The sequence below is a fragment of the Lissotriton vulgaris genome, chromosome 3_1 (assembly GCF_964263255.1).
Source record: "Lissotriton vulgaris chromosome 3_1, aLisVul1.2, whole genome shotgun sequence".
In the NCBI taxonomy this organism is placed as follows: domain Eukaryota; kingdom Metazoa; phylum Chordata; class Amphibia; order Caudata; family Salamandridae; genus Lissotriton; species Lissotriton vulgaris.
Genome location: NC_141689.1, coordinates 1,221,775,874 through 1,221,797,967, shown reverse-complemented (window position 1 = coordinate 1,221,797,967; position 22,094 = coordinate 1,221,775,874). Strand labels below are relative to the sequence as shown.

Genomic DNA, 22,094 nt, shown 5'->3' with positions numbered 1-22,094 from the left:
TGAGGTGGGATTAAGACTACCAAGCCTTTGTGTTCTGACCAAAAAATTGAGTACCAGAATTTATTCTTTTACAAATTAACCATTGAAAATAAGTATGTAAGTAAGTATGACTTTATTCCGTTTAAATAACCATAAGGGTGCACGAAAGAGGTCACAACAAAAAACAAATTGCAAAATCAAATAAAACATTAAGACGAAACATTGCTCAATAAATGAGCGGTTTTCACATAGAGGATTGGCAAAACTGTCAAAGACTTACATAAAATTTGAAGATGAGTTCGCAAAAGCGTTTGTTCAGTGTGCAAAATAGCTAATTCATTGAAGGAAACTATAATCACACAAAGTTAAAAACAAATAATAAATCACTGCCACCAACATAAAACAAAAAAGAGACACTCTTAAAAGAAATCCTTAGCTGCCATCATTGTGCAAACATATATCTTAAAAGTGAGATTGAAAGGCCATACGACTGTCTTTAGGGCCTACAGGATTAATGAAAATCCTCCATTTCCCTAAGGCAAATCTTATAACAAATAAAATTAAATAAGATAAATAAGTCATAAAAATGATTCAACACCACTAAAGTGCATAGGTTTAAAGACTATCGATCTAGACTAAAGTGCAAAGCATCCCAGCTTCGGTTTACCTATTAATGGAGACAAATCTATGTACATATAAAGCGAAGACTCCCCCATGACATGTCTAAGTAATCCACCACTACCAAAAGGGATAAAGGAAAAAGCAGGCCAGTAAAATTAGCCACGTTTTTTTTGCTGTTGTGGTCGAACTCCAGTGCAAAAATGTAGCTATGCCACAGACAATCGATTCTTTTGTTTCGGAGCACAACAATCTAAGCGTCACATAGCTTTGTCTGATTCCAAGTTGTCTGCAAATGGGTGAAATACATTTCTTCCTTGGACGCTCATATCCTGGGCAAAAGAATAAGATATGTAGTATGGTTTTCTCTGCCTGTAAGCAAACTGGACATGCATTATTCAAATCGGAACTAGATTTCCATTTTGAACAAAATAATCAAAAGGGAGAGTACCATGGCTGAACTTAATGTGCAGCTGTTTGGCAGTTGGGACCATAATAGAATCAAGAAAATGTTCATACCTACCATAGTTTTTAAAATCGATAACATCTGAGTTAAGAGTCCCTTGATTTTTATTACACACTTCCCACCCCCAATTATGAGCCCAAAATGCATCTTTGATACAGTCCCTAGATAGGGGTTTCTGATGCGCCCCACATTTCCAGTGTTCATCAAGACCTAGTTGTGACAAGGTTTCCTTAATATTAAATAGCCACTTTATTTTCATGTCCTTATCTTGACCTGCTATTTTCTTAAAAGCACTATATTAATCTCCGAGGGCCGGGGTATGCTTCTATCTCCGCCGGTCTTAATTTGGCCTTCCTCGTGATAGATTTTGTACCTGTATCTCACAGCAAGGGAAGCAAAGGAGTACTCTTAGGCAAGCCCAGCAAGGATCTTAAAAGTAGTTTTTGTCAGTTTCCAACATAGCCTGGAAAATCCCCACAACTCAGCCGCATATAGGACACTACCTACTGCCTTGGCATGATAAACAGTTAGGGCTGGAGATACCTGTCTTGCTTTTGTAGAGTTATATATAGCCTCTACACCCCTTAGGCTTGTTGGCAAATGATTCAGGCTACTTATTTTGACCTTGGGGGCTCCAGCACATATTCGATGTTGATGTAATTCCCAGATAGTCAAAGTCAAACACCCTTTTCAGACTGTTGCCGCCCAGTTTAGTGTATACTTTGAATAATTTGTGGGGGCTAATGGACATAAATTTAGTTTTGGCTTGGTTTATCAATGTCCGGAGGCCGACCGGTGTTTTAGACACCAACAAGGTGTCATCCGCAAGCAAATAAGAGTGAAGGAGTCTTTCGGCCATCGATCTTTGGAGTGTCATTTTTACAGTCCTCTAACTGAGCTACCACATCATTTAAGTTAAGAGTAAAGAGGGTATGGGCAAGCACACATCCTTGCCATACCCCATTTTGGATCCCTATACAGTTAGATAACTCGCCTTGCTGCCCCAGAGTACTTGCACATAAGTATCTTAATGTAGTCGGATTAGAATGTTTAGCAGGGCTTGGAAACCCCCATTTTTGGTTCAATACCTGCCACAGCTTGCTCCGAGAGACTAGATCAAAGGTAGATTTTAAGTCTACATATAGGTGAGATTTCTGGAGAACAACTGTCTTCCAATAGTTGGTTGAACATCTAAACACTTGGTCAATAGTACTAATATGTTTTCTAAATCCTGCGTGCCAATGTGATCGGGCATTTATGATCTTCAAGTTTGCCCAAAATCTTCCTGCAAAACACCTTCTGAGTGGCAAAACTGAAAATAAGTGTATGCTGAGTTTTCCTGCTTTATATGAGGTTTTAATTGGACTTTGCCAGAGGCTCACAATGATGTTTTACACACTAACTTTGTTGAGTCTTCCTTTGGCAGGCCATATGTTACTAAAGCTGCAGTGTCACAGCGCTCTTGAATGTAAATGCACGTCATCTTTGAGTGTTGCTAAAATATATATAATTTGCCAATAGGTAGTTAGAGTTAGGATCTAGTTTCCATAGGAAAAGCATTTATTGTTTTGCTAATAACTTTGGCACTGTTTGACAAAATGTCATGTAATTTTCAAAACTAGTGTGCCAGTCTCTTTAGCTGCGGTCTGGAAAGTTTGGGGGTGATTCCTCAAGCAGGGGCCGAGAAAAAAGGGGGGTCACAAAATGTGTTTTCCCCATGCAATTTCCCATAGGGATTTTACACATGAGTACAGCCCGAACCACTGACATATGCTACAACACTGTGCATAAAGAGCATCTTCCTGTTTAGATGGTCAATAGAGCGGTAACCATAAACTCAATTATGTGGCTCATGCAAACCTTGCTTAATGTTGGGTTGTGGTTGTAAATCCAATAGCATGCCTCAGCAGTTTCAAAATCTTTGAGGAAAAGGTGAATACAGCAGATACCATCTGCACATTCCAGTCCCCACCTCTTCATGAATCCTGTGAACCCAAATGACACATTTCCTGTTTTTTATTGGCTGAGGAGGTTGGAACCTGTGGAGTCATTAAGTTTTTTGACCAAGATGGTGCAGGGGACTCTATTTCACTGTATTGACTACTACATCGTCATCCTCCACACTGGTATGTTACACAGCATCTTACCATTACATAGTCAATTTATACTTGGCATATGGTTTACCACTACATCTATGTCATTATGGGCCCGATGTAGGTAAATCTCATTTACCGACTCCAGAATATCGAATTTTACCGATTCGGTATTCTAGATTCGGTAAATGAGATGTAGGAAATAATTTGGTAATTTTTACCAAATCGGTATGATTCGGTAATTACCGAATCGATATTTACCGATTCGGTAATTGCCATTGATTCCTATGGGCCTTGAGGCCCATAGGAATCAATGTCAATTACCGAATCGGTAAATACCGATTTGGTAAAATTGCCGAATTGTCAAGGGGGACAGGGTGTCACTTTGACACCTTGTTGTACCCCTGATTCTGGCTTGTGTGCCATGTGACACACATACATGCCCTTAGGGCATGTATGTGTGCCACATGGCACAGGTGTACATGCACAGATGTGCATGTACACCGGAATTCGTTATTTACCACAAAATATTATTTCGTGGTACATAACGAATTCTTAAGGGCCTGTGGCACTGTTTTCAGTGCCACCTACATCTAGATTTACCTTTTCGGTAAATTTACTGATTCAGTATTTTACCAAATCGGTAAATTTACAGAATCAGTAAATTTTAGGCCCCCTACATATCAAACACCAAATACCGGTTGGTAACGGCCGAAATCGGCCGTTACCGACCGGTATTTGGTGTCCTACATCTGGCCCTATGTTATCAATGCCTTTACATCAGAGGGGCCTGCCCTGACTTCTGTGCCTTGCCCTAAGCATAACAACATCTCCTTACCCTACCCCAATCCATAATTACAGCAGTTTCCCCAACCCCTAACCGAAACTTAAACCGTTGACCCTAGCCCTTAATGTTAAATGACTATGTACATGTTGTCCATATAAATGGTGGTGATGTGAAAGCAGAACACAATGTAAATATGACTTTCATAGTTATATTTACTTACTCAGGGACCCACATTCTGCCTTGGTTCCATGCCAATATGGGACCAGACCTTCTCTATTGTGGTCACCAGTGTCCAATAACCACTGATACAGAGGTCCTCTCAGTTTTGAAGAATGGTTGTGCTCTAATATTCCCATAGTGACACCGATTCAAGTGACCTTTGCCCCGATCAGCAGTCGAATAACTTTAGTACACTGTTGAGAAGCTTCTCATTTAAATAGAAAAAAAGTTGGTCTCATCCATATCCATACTAATATAATAAATAGAGAGCCCAAACCTTTGAGGCGGGTAATCTCAGGAACCACAGCAACAATCACAACACCCAATACAGCGTTGGAAAGGGCAGTTGCAGCAGAAGGACATACGCTATGCAGACACCCACGATATACATTTAAAAGGTAAAAGAACTGTGCCAGCAAAGTAGTCCCTTGTGGGCGTGTCTGCGTTGTGCTGTGGGTGTGTGCTGGGGGCTTGACAAATGCTTGGGGCGTGTGGTACGTTCCGCCCTTCATGCCATGTCTCATATCGTGTGCTAATCCCACCCTGCTCCCTTTAAATACCCCTGCACCCCATAATCATAACCCACCCTTACTTCTTAAAATACCCCAACACCCTTAAACACTAACCCATCTTGACCCTATAAATATACCCTGTACCCCAAAGCCCAAACCTAGCCCTGAACCCTAAAAATACCACAGTACCCCATAACCCAAACCTACCCCTGAACCCTAAAATACCCCTGTACCCCAAAACCCAAACCTACCCCTGAACCCTAAAAATACCCCTGTACCCCAAAACCCAAACCTAGCCCTGAACTCTAAAAATAACCCTGTACCCCAAAACCCAAACCTACCCCTGAACCCTTAAATACCCCTGTACCCCAAAACCCAAACCTAGCCCTGAACCCATAAAATATCCCTGTACCCCGAAACCCAAACCTAGCCCTGAACCCTTAAAATACCCCTGTACCCCAAAACCCAAACCTATCCTGAACCCTAAAAAGACCCCTATACCCCAAAACCCAAACCTAGCCCTTAACCCTAAAAATACCCCTGTACCCCAAAACTCATACCTATTCCTAAACCCTAAAACTACCCCTGTGCCCCATAAGCCAAAACTATATCTGAACCCTTAAAATACCCAAACACCCCAAAACATATACCTCAGTACCCCAAAACATATACCCCTATACACATACTTACCGTATCCAAATATTTAAAAAAAACATGTTTTTACCATTCATGCATTTACAACGAATTTCGTTGTAAATGTATGCGTGGTGAAAGCATATAAAATGTAATGCTATGCGTTATAACAGCATTGCGGAGTCATGGTACTTTCTTATGAAAGTATGCGGAGTGATGCTATGCGGAAAGAAAGTTGCAGAATAATGGGTGTTTACTCTCCCCCGGTAAGTACATTGGTGGCACGGCGGCCCTCATCTCCAGCAACATACTCATATTTTTTCACCACCCATTTGAAAAATGCACAGGTCTCTCTCATTGATGGCTGTACTGACGGAGCCACCTGGCCCGTCCATACACACATTCAAGCACGCACGCACTCTGGGGGCAGGACCGTCCTCAGGGATAAATAAACGGGCGCAAGACCGCTCGAGGTCTTCGGCCCATAACGGTAGTCAGAGTCTGCGTGTCTTTTCTCTCACACAAGTTAGGCCCCAATCTGCGGCTTAGGTTGCCACTCCCCTCAAAGCTACCGGCACCACATGTTGGCGATGGAGGGCGGGATCTCCCATGCCTCGCCCAAGAAAAAAAAAAACGAACAGCTGTGCCGGTCTCACGCCTATTAAACTCGCGCCCCGGCGCTCGAGCAAGCGGCGTGAGGAGAGTTGCTGCGGGTGTGTAGTCAACTACACCTATCCACCGATCTGACCACTGCGGCAATGATTATCTCCGTGCTTGCCTGGCGCCAAGGTGAACCCTTCACAAGGAATTATTATTATTTTTTATTTTAAAAAAAACGTTGTATGCCATAGTAGTGGCCAACGCAGACCAGGGACAAATGTGAGAGGCACAACCCAAGCTATACGTCAATTGTCACTCGAAGATCCAGGACCCTGCAGTGACTCATCACGGTCCGTTTTCCACCTGGAAGATGACGATGATGAAGTTTCCTTCGTTTCATTTGTAGGAACAGAAGGTTCCAGAAGATGACCACCGCCGATGTGCGAAATCAGCATAGCTGGATCTCCAATTCAATCATTGATTGACACAGGAGCATCTGTGAATGTGATGGACAGCATTTAGTATGAAAAGCTTTCTCCGAGTCCACCTCTTGCGCTGTCAAAGGCCAAAATCTACACATATGATAGCGATGAACCACTTCCCCTGTGTGGAGTTATGGAGGTAGCGGTGGCCTGCAATGGCCAAGAAGTGAGGACAAAGTTCCATGTGACTGGTGGGAAACGCAGAACTTTACTCAGCTGCCACACGGCAGAAGACCTCCAATTGGTGATTTTTGCAAATCAGGTGCATAAACTCCACGCTGACATGCTGTTGAGAGATTTTCCCACGCTATTCAAAGGGCTCGGATGCCTAAAAGGAAAGACTTTCAAACTACATATAGACCACACGGTGGGACCAACAGCGCTAAGGCACAGGAGGGTGCCACTTCACTTGCGGCCGCAGGTGGAAGAAGAGTTGCAGAAACTTGAAAAACTCGGCGTCATAGAAAAAGTATCAGGCCCAACGCCTTGGGTCTGCCCTCTTGCCAAAGCAAAGCAACCTGGCGCTATACGACTATGTGTAGACATGCGCCTTCCAAACAAGGCAGTCAAGAGAGAGAGACATCTGACGCCCACAATGGATGACATTATAGCAGACTTAAATGGGGCTCGGTCGTTTTCAAAGTTGGACCTTAATGCAGGCTACCACCAGCTTGAGCTGCATCCCGACAGCCACAATATTACCACATTTTCAACGCATGTCGGGCTCCGACGCTACAAACGCTTGAGTTTTAGCTTATCCTCCGTTGCAGAAATCTTTCAGAATGCCATAAAAGAAACACTTTCTGGGCTGCCAGGTGTCATAAACCTAAGTGACGATATCTTAATCTTCTCCAAAACACTCGAGGAGCACCACGTCCACCTCCGGGCCACTTTGAAACGCCTAGCCGATCATGGGCTCACACTCCATCGAGCTGCATGCTCTTTCTACCAAGAATCGGTAGAGTTCTTTGGATATATCTTTTTGAGGGACGGACTGCAGGTCGATCCAAAGAAAGCGGAGGCAATAAGAACCGCACCGAAACCAACTTCAGCAACAGAGGTCAGAAGTTTTCTTGGAATGGCCAATTATTGTGGTCGCTTGATTCCAAATTTGGCGTCCCTTTCGGAGCCTTTGCGCGTACTGACCAAGACAGGGCATCCATGGACGTGGACGGCGAAAGAAGACGAGGCATTTATGGCCGTCAAAGTTGCGTTGATCAACGACAAGATCATGGCCTACTTTAGACCTCATCGACGCACAGAAGTTGTCGTGGATGCGAGCCCAGTAGGACTTGGGGCCGTACTTATGCAAGAGACAGAAGCACACGAGTGGGTGCCCACTGCTTACGCAAGTCGAGCTCTGACCCCAACAGAAATGAGGTATGCCCAGATCGAAAGGGAGGCTCTGGCCATTAAATGGGCATGCCAGCATTTCCATTTGTATTTATATGGCCATGCCTTTAAAGTTGTAACAGATCACAAACCACTAGTGCCACTTTTCGCCGGAACGATGAGACTTGCACCGCCGGGCATAGAACAGTGGGCTGTTCAGCTACAAACATATCAATTTGAAGTAATTTACCGCCCCGGAGCAGACAACCCGGCGGATTTCCTGTCACGCCACCCAAGTACCATGTCCCAAATGCAGGACAGGGAAGGAATAGAGGAGGTCGAGGAATTCGTCAGAATGATAACACAAGAGGCGTGCCCAGCCACCCTCACGCTGGAAGATATTGGGAAAGCCACGGAGGGAGATGAATGTCTCAGTCGGGTAAAAACAACATTGATGAACCGCAGCTGGAAACACTTCCTTGATGGGGCTAGCGCACTCACGACTGCAGAAAAGACATTCCGGTAACAGATCTGGAGGGCTCAAAGTGAATTAAGCATAGGACCCCATGGTGTAGTTCTCCGAGGCGCAGCCATCATGATCCCGCCAAGCCTCCAGAAAGAAGTCGTACGGCTTGCCCATCAAGGCCACCAAGGAGCTTCTAAAACAAAAGCGCGTTTGCGTACCACGGTGTGGTTTCCCGGCCTCGACTCTGCTGTGGAAGAGGAAGTTCGCTACTGCCACTCATGCACCATTACGAGTCAAGACCCCGTACCACATCCAATCATCACTGAAGAACCATGCCACGTTCCGTGGTCCAAATTGAGCATTGACTTTGGTTCTTTCCCAGATGGACGGAACACCCTAGTGGCAATTGATTCCCATTCGCGTTTCCCAGTGGTAGAGGTGGTACCCTCCACCGCTTTCATGCATGTTAAGGTGGCGCTGGAGAAAATATTTGCAATGATGGGTCTCCCAGATGAAATACGGTCAGACAAAGGCCCACCTTTTCAGGGCAAGGACTTCCAAACTTTCCTGGCAGCCAGAGGCATCCGGCACAGAAGAATCACCCCGCAGTGGCCTCAGGCAAATGGTGAGGTCGAAAGGTTCATGCGAACAATGAACAAAGCCATGCAGATTGGAGTAGAAAAAGGGGAAGGGGCAGAAGAGTGCCTGTCTAAGTTCCTGGGAGTTTACAGGCAAACGCCTCATTGCACCACAAAGTGCGCCCCAGCGCATCTGATGTTCCGAAGGGTACAAAGAGACTGCGTGCCAACCGGCCCCTTGTGGCGTCCACCAGTCCATGACCAACACGCCACTCAAGAGAGGAGACGACGCACCATTGAAAGAGCCAGTCGGGCCCGAAGAGCAAAGCCAAGGTCTTGCTGGTCGGCGACAAAGTAATTCTCAAAAACAGGTATCCTAACTGGAAGTATCAAACGGTTTACGAACCTGAAATATGGGAAATCGTGAATGTACAAGGAACGATGATATCTGCGACCCGTGGCACGAGAGCAGTAACAAGAAATGTGTCATGGTTCAAGCGTGTACCCAGAGAAGGGGGTACTACCCAGCAGAAGTCGGAAGAAACAGAGTGCGAAGACTGGGACAGAAGGAATAACGAGATACCAACAACTCAGAGCACAAGAGAGGAACCCTTACTGAGGCCTGAAACAGAACAAAACATTCACAGAGACAACCCCCCTGAAGAGACTGGAAGTCCACCAAGCCAGTCTGGAGAAGAGGGACCAGTTGAGAGGCCACGGTGCCAGAAGTATAACCTCCAACCTAAACCAACTCCCAATCAGAGACTAAAAGACTATGAGTGGGGTCTCGGCACCACTTCTGAATCTCCCTAGGTTGGACTGTTTGATCCATGAGTTTTGAGGGATGTACTGACGGAGCCACCCGGCCCGTCCATACACGCATGCAAGCACGCATGCACTCGGGGGGCGGGACTGCCCTCAGGGATAAATGAACGGGCGCGAGACCGCTCGAGGTCTTCGGCCCATAATGGTAGTCCGAGTCCTTTTCTCTCACACAAGTTAGGCCCCAATCTGCGGCTTAGGTTGTCACTTCCCTCAACGCTACCGGCACCACTATGGCCAGCACCGACATACACTTTTAGACACACCTCCCGCCACAAGTTCTAGAAATGCGAACTTTAGAGCTGGGGAGCTACATTTGAATATCAGCATCAGCTCAACAACCTGTGATTCCAGGCAAATCGCTTTGTCTCCCCGAACCTACCACAAATGAATGTGTTCTTCTGTAATGTAAATTGTGCTCATGCCATGTTGTCGAGTTCGCGCTATATAATATTGCAAGGAAAAATAAAGTAGGGAAACAGGAGTTCACACACTACTGAACGCACACTCTTAAGTGCATCAGCAGTGCACTGTGAATCAGAGCGTTTCACAGGCATGTTACAGATGAGAAATGCTATCAAAACGAAATCCTACAAAACAATATACTACTGTCCGGCAGCAATTCATACCCGGACAACGTCGGGATGGGCTGCTAGTCCTCTATAAAGCGGAAAGAGATACGAATGTCACTACCTGCTTGAAAGAAAGAGGAAGGAGGGCTCCTCCCTTTTAGATATGTGTGATATAAATTAGTTTGTTATACTCCTGAAATTCAAGATGCTGACTTGGGTTCTTGTAGTATTCTAAAACAGTGGCTGACTATTATTGTCTTCTTGGCAGTGTAAAGTACGCATGGTATTGGTTCATAACAGTAATACCAGCACATCGTAGCCGGTTGGTTTCAGTACTTCTGTTCTCTATTTAGCAAGACCCTGGCACCCGTGTCACAGTTTCTGTAGCATCAGCACTGGTACCCCTGTCTGGATCATTGTCTTATCCAAGTAACTTCAAAAAAGGAGGCAGAGTACACCCTAGGGTTGACTTGCATGAACCGAAAGAATCTGGGATTCTCCTTGAACTACACCATATCCTCCATTGTCCTCTATAAGAAAATTCTGTTCATCTGTTCAATAGTACTAGACTCTAATCTGGTGAAGGTGTTTTCCCTGTCAGAGGGATAACTTCTCACAACTGAGACATCTAAGAAGTGTCTATGGGCCCGATTCACAGAACTAACTTAAGACAAAATCCTAAACTTACTACCATTTTTGTATTCACAGAAGGCACTTACCCATTTTGGTATTCACAGAAGACACTTACTCATTTCGGTATTCACAGAAGTTAGGAGTCCTAACTTTAGGACTCCTAAATGCCTTCTGTGAATACCGAAAGTCCTAAAGTTAGGATTTTCTCAGTTAAGGAGTAGTAAAGTTAGGACTCCTAACTTTAGGACTTTTAAATGCCTTCTGGGAATACTGAAAGTCTTAAAATTAGGATTTTTCTCAGTTTAGTAGTAGTAAAGTTGAAAAAAATCTTAATTTTAAGACTTTCGGTATTTATAGAAGGCATTCATGAGTCCTAAAGTTAAGAGTCCTAACTTTACTACTACCAAACTGAGAAAAATCCCAACTTTAAGACTTTCGGTATTCACAGAAGGCATTTAGGAGTCCTAAAGTTAGGACTCCTATCTTCTGTGAATACCGAAATGAGTAAGTGCCTTCTGTGAATACCAAAATGGTAGTAAGTTTAGGATTTTGTCTTAAGTTAGTTCTGTGAATCGGCCCCTATGTTCTTTTTTTCAGTGTCGGTAACACCAGCCTCTTTAATGTTATTTAGAGACAGTCCTTTCACATTTTCCACCCTTGATTGTCGGTCCTTGCTCTTCTTTTCTTTTTTATGTAACAATTTTTTTACATATTTTTTACTGGAGACTTCTTTGTTCACGTTCTTGACTCTTTCTTCCATCTTCTTCATGTCCTGTCTGATTAGAGCCAATACAGGTCCAGCAGAATTAATGCTTACCTCTAGCATTTCCCTTGATTTAGGCATAGCTCTCAATAGGTCTGCTGTTGGTACCTTTTCTGCTGAGTTTGGCCGTCATCTACTCTCAGATCCTTCTTTCTTGCCTACTGTGTGAATTTGTTTACTGCACTGTGCTGGTGGCTGGCTTTTCCTAACCCCTATGTCTGCTTATAACTAATTAACCCCTCACTTGCCTCATGCAGCAATCATTCTGGTATGCAGTCTTTGCCCCGCAGTCTTTACTCTGCCAGATGTTGCAAGGCAGGTAAGTGCCACGCAGGTCCCTTTTTGATATTTTAGTATGTCATAAAAAAAGATTGAGCGTTACAGGATGGGTAAGGGTTTAGGAATGGTTAAGGGTAAGGGAGGGTAGAGGTAAAGTAAGGTGAAGTGGTAGGTTTAGGGGTGGGTAGAGGCAATGTGAGGTAAGGGATTTTTAGGGCACAGGGGAGATTAGAGCTAAAGTAGGTTAGAGTTTTTTAGGCTTCAGAGATGGGTAGAGGTAGAGAGACGTAAAGGGTTTTTATGATTCAGGAGAGAGTAGAAGTAAAGTGATAAAGGTTTTTTAGGGTTCAGGGGTGGGTAGAGGTAAAGAGAGGTAAAGGGTTCTTAGGGTTCCGAGGAAGGTGGAGGTAAAGGGAGGTTGGTGGAATAGAAAAGGAGGGATTGTGGGATAATGCCCCCAAAAATGAATATGAAAAAAATAAGGGCTTAGGGGGTCACAGCCATAAAATAAAAATAAAAATAATATATAAACACACACGCACACACCCAGCAGCGGTTGCCACTGGGTAGCTATATTTAGGTCAGTGTCTTCATTGGAAAGGCCTGTTTGTTTTGCTCATAACTTTGGCACAGTTTGGAGAATGTTCACAAACCATTTTTAAAAAGCTGCTCTTTTTTACCTAGTTTGTGCATTGAAAGTGTCAAGCTAGCAAACGCAGGCCGAGAAAAAGGGGCAGTCCCATAACCAGCTCTACTGTGGTGTCCTGGGGAGCTCACCACCAGATCACAGTTTCCCTTCCTGCTTGTGGACATGGAAACTCAGAATGCTCTTACCTGGCAGAAATAGGCATAAACGGCTGCTCCCGCCGGGCAGACACAATGCCGGCTTGCACAGCACTCATTATGGGTACATGGGGAGCCGGCGGGGGTGCGGGGGACCTGGGGCTCCCCTTGCAGCCCCTGCATAGTGTTCTATGGGTGCCCCAGGTGGGACCCAAGGCTTCCACATAAGCTCCTGGGGGAAGGGAGGCTGCTACCCCTAATAAATATAAAGAGAGGTCTTCTGGGTGGGCACCAGGGCACCACAAGGAATAATAAATGAGTGGCAGCAGCCACACCTTTATTATTAACTGCTCCTTTGAAGGAGTGCCCAATAATGCCCTGCAAGGGCTTTTTGAACATGTATTTCAGCTTGGAGGTGCCCCTAGAATAGGGAGGAGCACCACAAAGCCTTTTTTAAATGTTGTTGGGGATGCAGGGAGTAGGAGTCAAGCACCCCTCAGCAACATTTAAAAGAAGACAATAAGTCTCCTAGGTCATTAAATCCATGACACCAGGAGAACTTACTATGTTTTTTCTAAAGAACTCTTTGCTGGAGCTATAAGCTCGTCAGCTGGAGAGCAGGGCCTTCTTGTGGTTGTATTTATGATTACGTTTTCTGGGCTGAAAAATGTTGAAAAAAAGTCTCAGAGACATGTTAGTTTTATTATTATTTAAAAAAAAAATAATAATATGACTTTGACTATTTATTTTAACATTTTTGACCAGCAGACATGTATTTGGCTCTTGTCCTTCTTTGGCCTGGTGAAATTCATGCTTCTCTATGCACAACTTTTTGAATAATGATATCAGTATCAGGAATTTGATAAGCATAACTGGTACATACTTAATATGTTTTCTAGAATATCAGTGATTTCTGGAATGCAAATTAAATGATCAGCAATTTCCGGAACACCCATAATAAAAGAGCGTATAGAGCACAAGACCATCTTTTCCCACACATGGGTTGAGAAACAAATTTCAGATGGTTGGTTGAGGATGGGAGATGAACATGTAGATATATTTTTTCTATTTTTAAAAAAAAGTTTAATACACTTTTTAAATTTTACCTATGCTTTACCATAGGGAAATCTCTGCCCCAGTGGCAGAGAGCTCCCTGCGGTAAATTACAAGAAAGGTTAAAAAAGTTTAATAAACTTTAAAAGTGGAGTCAAAATATGATTATGTTACTGTTAAGGTCAATGTTATGTATTTATTTTAAATGTAGAAGAAAAACAACAAAAATGCTACAGCACCTTTAACTTAAATTTAAAATCTATTTATTTTGAATACATTAAATTAAATGGAATTAAAATTATTTTTCTGAAGTTTAAATAAAAAAATCCCACATAATAGAAGTAATAAGTAATTTCATTTAATTTTAATATAAATTCTTGTTACATTATTTTTTATTTCAAAACAGTTTATTACAAAATATTTAAGATTAAACAATAAATATGAATGATATTTTTAGAATTTTTATATGTTTAACTAGTTTTAATAATGTAATGTAAATGAACATTATTTCCTATAGGGTTTTATTGTACGGCACTACCACTAATGTTTTCTATGGGAGTGTTGCAGTGCCATGTGTGGTGCTGGATTTACTCTAGATTTGAGCTTGAGTACAATTACTATTGTTTTGGGTCTTTTTTGTCTGTAGTAGATTTAGAAATACAGTTTGTGAATTGAAATTGCCTTTTTTTTGTGTGTGGGTGCACATCCCTCCCTAAGCCTACCAAAACGCCTTACTCTTCCTTAAACCCCTCCCGTTAAGTAGTAAGTATGCCCCATTTTCAAGCCACTCCCCCCTCATCTCTCTCAAATTTCCTACTGAGTAGTACATTTAGGGCCAGATGCATCAACCAAAAATGCGATCGCAACTGGTGCGAAGTACCAATTGCGATCGCAAAGTAAAGAAACGGCATGCATGAAGTGAAATCGCAGTAAAATGCGAAATCGCAAACGCAAAATTGCGAAATCGCAATAAAATTGCAGAATCCCCTTTAGCGACTCGCAAGTAGCGAGAAACCAATAAATTGCGAATCATATAGCGAAATCGCTACATCCAAATAGCGATTTCGCAATAAAATCGCTTTTCCCATGCATGTAAAATCGCTATTTGCGATTCTGTCATTAATCGCCATTTTGCAAGAGCAGTTTACAGGGAATCACAATCAGGTGGTAAAAAAAAAAACTTTTTCCTACTCACCTGCCTGCCATCAGAGGTGTATTTAAACAGACCCATGAGGCCCCAGTGGCCTTCCACAATGGCAGGACTCTACATATTTGCGAGGAGGAGGAGGATACTTGCAGCAGGCCAGGCCAGAAGAAGAATCCAGGATAGAATCTTCCGTCTGCGCATCACATTGTTAAGACAAACAGCTGAGCAAATTTATGATAAGTACAGGATGAATGCTGCAATGATACTGGACTTAATAGATGAATTGGACCCACTATTGCAGCGCCAAACACATAGGAGCCAGGCTATACCTACTCATGTCCAGGTGCTATGTAGCCTCCACCTCCTTGCCTCAGGTAGCTTCCAGGACATAGTGGCAGAAGCAGGAGGGGTATCACAGAGCTCCCTTTCGTGGTTCTTCAAATCCTTCCTGGCCGCCATGATGACTGTCATCAACAACCACATCACCTTCCCCACCACCCCACAGGAATTGAGCCAAACAAAACAGGATTTCTACCAAGTAGCAAGGTTGCCACATGTGATTGGATGCATTGATTGCACCCACGTAGCCATATGTCCCCCTGCCGTGAATGAGTATATATTCCGCAACCGGAAAGCATATCACTCAATTAATGTTCAAGCAGTGTGCAATGCCGAAAACATCATTACCGACCTTGTCGCACAATACCCAGGAAGCACTCACGATTCATACATCTTCCGCCATAGCGGCTTGCACACACGTCTGCTCACAGGAGATATTGGCAATGGACACCTGCTAGGTAAGTGCAATACTATACACATCACTGACTTAGTCATGGCAATGCATGCGTGACTCTGACATCTTGCCTCTTACTCTGTAGGTGACAGTGCATACGCGGTGAGGCATTACATCTTGACTCCCTACCTGAACCCAGCCAGCCCACAACAACAGAGGTACAATGCAGCCCACATCAGGACACGTAAAGTAATAGACCGGACATTTGGATTGCTCAAGAGTCGCTTTCGCATCCTGCATAAAACTGGAGGAGCTATGCTGTACCAACCGGAAACCTGCTGCAGGATAATTGCGGCATATGCAATGTTGCGCAACATAGCAACAAGGAGAGGCATCCCCATTGAGGAATCCGACACAGAGGGCAACCAGCCCCCAGCACAACCACGCCGTGCACATCTTGGTAGTTCAGCGGAGGGACAGAGGAAACGTGCTGACATCACCCAGCATTATTTCTAAGGTATGTAACAATGACACACAACACTCATTTGCATTTAAAGGTGAACTATTTATTATCACGGCTGGCGGTATGGGGTGTCAATACAACCTGAAATGGTGTCCATTAGCACATTTACTCCATGCACCAATGGACAGAGGAGACACACTAAGGACTTGTATTGCAGTCACAAAGATAGTCTTGTACATGGTTACGTCACCATGAGGTCTAACACCCCTCCAATTTGGTTTACCGTCTCCTCCCTCTCACACCCAAATGTCTTTCTCCTGCTTCAGCATCTGCATTCCTAGATGCTGCGGGAGGTGCCTGTCTACGGCTACTGCTCCTCCTGACAGTGTTGAGTGGCGCAGTGATGCTGCTGAGGCTGGAAGCCTCACTACCCTCTTCCCCTGTAACGTCGCCCTGGACACCAGTGCTAGCCTGCATCAGTTCAACGGCTGTTGTAATTTGCCCCAGTGCCTTGGACACATCCCCACAACAATGGGCCATATCAATCTGCATTCCCACAGACCGACGTGACAGGTGTGACACGCTAGTGCTGATCTTGTTGTTTGACTTGGTATAGGCGTCCATGCTTATGAGAAACTGGCGATGCCTCTTCCTCTGTGTGTGCATCACACGCGCAACCTCCAGCAGGGCGTTGTTGGATTCCCTGTGAGCCTCCACTATTGCAGTTGTGAGCTCCCTCACACTGTCAGCCATTGCAGTAATGTTAGTGTTCATTTTTCTCATCTGCAGGTTGATTGCTCCCATGTGCCTAGCTTGCACGCGCTGCACCCGCACCATCTGTGACTCCACGCCACCCCACTGATTGTGACTTCCTACTTCCTGTGACATAGTAGGCTTGTAGTAGGTGCAGTAGATGTATCCTGTTCTACCTCCATTGGCTGTAGTGGTGCGTTTTGCTGGTGCCTTGCCTTTGGGTGGTGGTGACACAGGTTTTGACACCGCAGTCTCTTGATTGGGCTGTGTGCTGTCTCCAACATCACTGTCATCAGTGTTTGCTTCAGCTGCATCTGTGATGTGAAACAGTGCAATGTTATATACATGTGTTTCAATAGTTCAGCAACCTTAATTAAATTATACTTTTATGTTATAACTGTCTCTCATCTGTCACTGTACTGCTTATTATTAGCATTTGGGCTTACTGTGTTGGATTCTAACAGGCAAATGGGTACTACTGACTACAAGTCCCATGATGCATTGGTCTCCCTATGTTAAATGTGTGCTGGACTATTTTTGCTGTTCTTTTTGCTGGTTAAATCACATTTGGGCACTATCAGTATGTGCTTTGTGCTGTTGATAGTCATGCATCTTACCTTGTGTGCTACAGCCTGCCCCAGATGTGTCCAGGATCGTCACTCCTACCACTGCTTCTGGCTCAATTGTGGCCTCAACCATGTCCTCCTGGGGTGTGTTGTCTGGGACTGTTGGGCCTCCTCCTCCAGTCCCCTTCGCCTCCTTCAGCCTTTCAGCAACCTTCTCCTTTGCACGACTGCGCAGGTCGTACCAGCGCTTCTTCAGGTCATCGATGCTGCGGTGTGTGACCCCCACAGCATTCACCTTGTCCCTGATCCTGGTCCAGATCCTTCTCTTGTCTGCCTCTGGCACTTTAAGGGAGAGCTTGCCAAATAGCTTTTCATGGTTGTTTGCGACATCCTCAATGAGGATGCCAAGTTCACCCTCACTGAACTTGATTTTGCGCTTCCTGCCCACTGCTCCCTCCTCTGTGGCTGTTTGGGACATGGCTGTCTCCACCAGTTAGCAACCTGCAGTTTGTTTTCTTCTGCTCTCACTCCCTGCACTCAGCTTCTGCCTCAGTGTTCCACTGTGCACAGGTGGCAGCATGGGCTGATTGACTTCCTGGTAGTGATGTCATCAGCCTGCTCCCAATGCGACTCTGTAGTTTTCACGCTCCCGCTTTTTGCGAACTCGCAATTTGCGATCTCGCAAATAGCGGGATCGCAAATTGCGAGATAGGAGTTATTTTACTATTGCGATTACTTTACATGGAATCGCTAAAGTATTTAGCGATTTTTAGCGATTCCTTGTTTTATCGCATTCCACATCATGCATAGCCAATAGCGAGTCCTTTTTTGCGATTCCTTAATAATCGCAATTAAGGAATCGCTATTTCTTTGCATGATACATCTGGCCCCTACATGTGTGCATATCTCCACATAGAAAAAATAGGAGAGGTTGAGTTGGGGGTTTATACTTGTAGATTTATGAATTGCATTTTGTAGTAAGTGAGCAGTACTACTGTTGTACTACGTTACGTACTACAAAAAGTAGTTTGGGACTCAGGCCATATATCTGGAATGAAAGTAGTAAAATATAATTTTGTTTTTTGATGTTTGCATTTGTATTTTTGTAAAATACAAATATATGTAACTAGGCGACATAAAAATAGACATGAATTGTGATTGTGCTTCCATCAACCTGTGCCCGTTGGGATGCATTAATAGATTTAAGGTGTTCGCGCCTTATCAAGTCCCATTAGCCAGAGTTGCCCTGTGCTGCCAGCACCTTACATTAATATTTCTGTGACTGGGATTTCCTATGCCTATTTTCAACTTCTGTTGTTCATCGTTAGACTCTTAGAATATTCCTTCCCGGTTTAGTTCAACAGCACCACTCTATAAGAAGGCATCCTACAACCACCGCTTTAAGAGCCTCCTAGGTAGGTTCCAGACTAATTTAGCCTAATAAAGAAACAAATGAACCCCGGGCATTTCTTAACCTGAGCAAGAACAATTGTTACTTACCTGTAAACAGGTGGTTCTCCAGTATTGGTGTCTTTCATAGATTCACATGCTTGAATATTCCCCGTCGTCGAAGTGGGAGTCCCACGGTACATAAAAATAGCAATAAATGCTAAAAATATATATATGTGAGAACATAACATAAGAAAACAATAGAAGTAAATACATAACTGAAACCTCTAAAACAATTCCTACATAGGAATGCATGATAGAGAGAGAAAACACTTGTAACATATCACTGTCATTATGTTAGTCCAAACTACAGCCAATCAGGCGCCAGCACCCTCTAGAACCTTCTCCTCAGAAGCTCAAGCCCTCAGATTTTCGTAGCACCAAAGTGACCCAGAGTGCATGAGGAGAAGAGAGCCTCTGAGGGGAGGAGGGTGGGTCGCATGTGAGTCTATTAAAGACACCAATACTGGAGAACCACCCTTTTACAGGTAAGTAACAATTGTTCTTCTCCAGTATTAGGGGTGTCTTTCATAGATTCACATGCTTGAATAGAGTAGAGAGCAGTAACTTCCAATGAGATTGCTAAGCACAGCATGGAAAAGCTCAAAGACCGTAATAATACAGTCATGGAAGCTTAAATAGCAATCATTGAAAAAATATAAAGGAGGAGGGAACAGAGGCTCACCTTATTTGAAAAGATGACGAAGTACTGCCTGTCCCACTGCGGTATCCGCCTCATTGATGGTGTCCAAGCAGTAATGCTTGGTGAAGGTGTGCCTGCTGGACCATGTTCTTGCACGGCAGATCTGATGAAGTGGCTCACCAGCAAACAGGGCGATGGATGAAGACATAGCCCTTGTAAAATGAGCCCTCACCGAAGACTGCAAAGGCTTGCCAGCCTGTTGATGGCAGAAGGCAATGGCAGAAGAAATCCAACGGGCAATCGTTGGTTTGGTAACTGGATGCCCCTTACGCAGTCGTCCATAAGCAATGAACAGTTGGTCGGACCTGCGGAAGGAGGCAGTTCTGCTAATGTAAAATTTAAGGCATCGTTTGATGTCCAAGGCATGCAATTGCTGCTCAGCCGGAGACTTTGGCTCAGCAAAGAAAGTTTTCAAGAACACAGGTTTATTTAGATGGAAGTCCGTAGGCACCTTAGGTAGGAAAGATGGGTTGGTGCGAAGCACCACGCCGTCAGGTTTGAATTGAAGATAAGGCGGTTTGATAGTAAAGGTGTGGAGGTCACTCATACAACGAGATGAGGTCAGAGCAAGAAGAAGAACAACCTTCCGGGTGAGGAACTTAATGTCCGACCTATGGATGGGCTCAAATGGTGATTTCATAAGTTGCGACAAGACAACATTGAGATGCCACGGTGGAGGAGGGCGCCGAATAGGTGGGAACTTCCGGAAAAGCCCTTTGAAAACTGGCGGATAATTCTGGACGAGCAGAGGGAGGAAGAGCCATCTTGCTGGAAGCGAGAGATTGCAGCTATGAAAACTCTCAAGGTAGCATGCGAGAGTCCAGATTGAGCTAGACTCAAAAAGAACGGAATAAGCTGCTCCGGAGTAGAATGGATTGGATGGACATTTGCTGCCATGCACCAATGACAAAATCTCTTCCACTTGAGTTTGTAAGTTTTGATGGTAGACGGAGCCCTAGCATGAGCGAGGATCTCTCTGCAGTCTTCCGAGATATTTAAGTTTGCGAACTCAAGGTGCTCAGGTTCCATGCCGACAATTGTAGAGTGGATGGATCCGAATGGCAAACCTGGCCCCTGTCCATCGTCAGGAGGTCTGGACGAGGATCAAGAGGAATGGGCTCGCACTGGGACAGAAGGAGCAACTACGAGAACCACGCCTGTCTGGGCCATCGATGGGCGATCAATGGAATTTGGCAGGGCTGCCTCCGATTCTTCCACAGCACCCGTGGCACTAACAGGATCGGCGGAAAAGCGTAAGCGAATAGATCGCACCAATCAATCAAAAGGGCATTCCCGCACAATCCGGGGTGGGGATGCCAATTTGCGTAGGACGGGCATTTCTGATTCTCTGGTGTCGCAAAGAGGTCTAGAGATGGGCGACCCCATCGGTGAAACACAAGATCGAGAGTCGGTTGATGCAGCTCCCATTCGTGTGTCGACGATGTGGACATGCTGAGGGAGTCTGCCAGGATGTTTGAAACGCCCGGCAGATGCACCACCGTCAAGGTTATCTGATGACGGAGAGCCCAATCCCAAATCGACTGAGCCAGTCGAGACAAGCGTTGAGTCTTGGTCCCTCCCTGTTTGTTCACATAGTGAATGCTGGTGGTATTGTCCGTTTGAATAAGCACTGACTCCCCTTGAATTACAGGAAGAAACAACTTGAGTGCCAGAAAGATCGCCATTAACTCTAGCCTGTTGATATGCCCAGAGCGTTGGGGTGGAGACCATTTGCCCTTGATGGAGAGGCCTTGAAGATGAGCACCCCAGCCGTCCATAGAGGCGTCTGTTGTGAGCGTGAGATCTGGCGCGTTGATGAGGAAGGATGTTCCAGTCGCCAGGTTGGTCGGCTGTGCCCACCAGCACAGACCCTTTCTCATGCGAGCTGTAACGGCCACCAGGTCGTTGAAAGATCCGGAGACCTGACACCATTATACGTCCAGTTCCTCTTGAATGGGACGGGTCCGCAGTCTGCAATGTGGGATCAGCGCAATAGAAGATGATGCCATCCCCAGAAATTACTTTAATGTCCGGACAGAAATGGACTGCCTTGATCGAATGAGAGACACCAGGCGGAGGATTTTCTGTTGTCGTTAGTGTGAAACGAATGCCTTTGAAAGCATTGTGTCTAAGATCGCTCCCAAGAAATTCCTGGTTTGCGCTGGTGCAAACTGTGACTTGTCGACATTGATGGCCAAGCCGAGGGATTGAAACACATTTTGACAAAGACGAGTGTCTTGGCTCAGTTGATGGCGTGATTGAGACTTGAGATGGCAATCGTCCAAGTATGGAAAAATTTGGACGCCTCTGAGGCGTAGGTGAGCCACCACAGGAGCCAACACCTTCGTGAACACACGAGGGGCGGATCGGAGTCCGAAAGGCAACACCTTGAACTGATAATGTGTCTGCTCCACCCTGAAGCGCAGGTACTTTCGATGCTGTTGGAGAATTGGGACATGAAAGTATGCGTCCTGAAGGTCTATGGTGGTCATGAAATCCCCGCTGGCCAGAAGACGCAGGATCTCCAGTAGTGTCAGCATGCGGAAAGATTGGCTCTTTAGGTATCTGTTGATAGCCCTCAAATCCAGAATTGGTCGCCAATCTCCTGTC

At 44.8% G+C, this 22,094-nt stretch overlaps 1 protein-coding gene across 1 annotated transcript in view; it reads left to right on the top strand.

Annotated features, from left to right (window-relative positions):
• Window positions 1-22,094, top strand: part of LOC147727675 (uncharacterized) — a 382,784-nt gene that overhangs the window by 115,021 nt on the left and 245,669 nt on the right. The gene's annotated exons all lie outside the window — the stretch shown is intronic.